Below are 2,214 nucleotides of genomic sequence, written 5' to 3'. Positions count from 1 at the left end.
CCAAGTCTTTTTTTGGAAAGAACTACCCCATTCCAAGTTTTTGGATGTCTCTCTGTCCAAATAGTGTGCCTGTTGCTATTAATTATGTTTACCAGTAACTTATGACTCATTATAATGAATGAGAATCATGTTTTACTCTATTCCTTGCATTGCATGTTTGTTTTTTCTTTTTCAAAGCAACTTTGCATTCTTAAAGTGTTTCTTTAGTCTACTTTACTGTCATCTATTCTCCACACCCCTAAACCAGAAAAGCTAAATTATGGTGTGTTCAGTTGTTTCAGTCATGTTCAACTTTACATGACCCCATTTGGAGTTTCTTGGCAAAGATACTGGAGTGGTTGCCATATATATATAATTCTTGTCTCTCTCCTGAACTCCTAATTTCACCAACTACCTATTGGATATTTCCGTCTGGATGTCCCATAGGCATTTCAAACTGAACATGTCTAAAAGAGAATTCATGATCTCTACTCTCAAACCTATTTTCCAAACTTTCCTATTACTGTCAAAGATATTATCATCTCTCTATTCATGGGGTCATCCTCAATTCCTCACTCTCTCTCTCATCCCATATATTCAATCAGTTGCCAGACTTTATCATTACTTCACATCTCTCACATCTGTCTCCTTCTCACTCAGTCAGATCTTCATCACTTCTTCCCAAAACTATTGTAACAATCTCCTAATTGGCCTTCCTGCCTCAAGTCTCTCTTCAATTCATTCTGTACTCACATGCCTAAAACATGGATCTAGACGTGACATTTCCACAATCAGTATACACTTTAGTGGCTCCCATTGACTCAAAGAGCAAATAAAAACTTCTCAGTTGGAATTTAAAGCCATTCACAAATTTATACCAAACTACCGTTATAACTTTATTACATGGTAGTTCCCTCCATTGATTCTATGGTCCACTCAATCTGGACTTTACATGGCATTCTATTTTTCCTCTCTGTACCTTTTGATGACTGTACCCCCAGCATGTATTGCACTCCCTTCTCCCCTAGATATATTAGATTCCCTACTTAAATATACAAATAATAAGAAAGAGGGTTGTTTAAGATACTGTGAACTTCTGTTACATTCAGTTTATTTTTAATAAGTATATATGTATAATGAATTTGACAAGATAATAACAAATTTGCTCTATTTCTTTGTGTTCCCTCCTGTAATTCATTTTTCTTCTTTGTATATAAGAATATACGTTATTGATGATCCTTTTTGCATATCTTTCACAACCCACTAATCAGTAGCCTCCCCTACCCCCCCCAAAAAAAATAATAGAAACCATTCCTTTGCTTGGGAGAACTGAGAAATTAAATGATTTGCCCAGGGTCATTGAGTTAGTAGATGTCAGAAGAATGATTTTTGGGGGGAGGAGGTTGGGCAATGGGGGTTAAGTGACTTGCCCAGGGTCACACACCTAGTAAGTGTTATGTGTCTAAGGCCGGATTTGAACTCAGGTCCTCCTGAATCCAGGACCAGTGCTCTATCACTGCACCACCTAGCTACCCCCTAAAATCATGATTTGAACCTAGGTCTACCTTACTCTAAGGCAAGCTCTCTATCCATTAATGGCACACTGCCTTGAGTATCAGAGTTTCAAAAAAAGGCTCTCACACAAATATACACACATGCATATACATACATACATGTACAAATAGATGCATATATACATACACACAGATACAAACACACATATAAGTATGCATATATGTATGTATCTATATATATATATATATATAGATACATACACACACACACACACACACACACACACACACACACACACATATATATATATATATATATATATTTATATGTTTTAAAAATAGGTTTAAGTGACTTACCTAGGGTCATATAACTAACAAGCGTCTCAGTCAAGATCTGAACCCAATTCCTCTAGACTCCAAACCTATTATATAACTCTGAATCACAGTCCCTGGGTTCAAATCCCTGCGTGACTTCAGATAAATCACTTTACTTCTCTGGACCTTATTTTCCTCTTCTCTAAAATCACAGTATTGTACTAGATGACCTCGGTCAGCTTAACTTTTGGTACTTTGATCTTTGTTCAATGTGTAAGTCTTGTCTATGTATTAAGCAGACTTCCTACATTTATATAGCTAGATGCAAGATGATGAGTTCAAATTTGATAGCTGAATGTTTTCTATTATTGTTCACCTTAGTATAGACAACATAAGCCCTTTAAGG

The sequence above is a fragment of the Phascolarctos cinereus genome, unplaced genomic scaffold (genome assembly GCF_003287225.1).
Source record: "Phascolarctos cinereus isolate Bilbo 61053 unplaced genomic scaffold, phaCin_HiC Scaffold_7;HRSCAF=346, whole genome shotgun sequence".
Lineage (NCBI taxonomy): Eukaryota > Metazoa > Chordata > Mammalia > Diprotodontia > Phascolarctidae > Phascolarctos > Phascolarctos cinereus.
Note: the sequence above shows the minus strand (reverse complement) of the source record.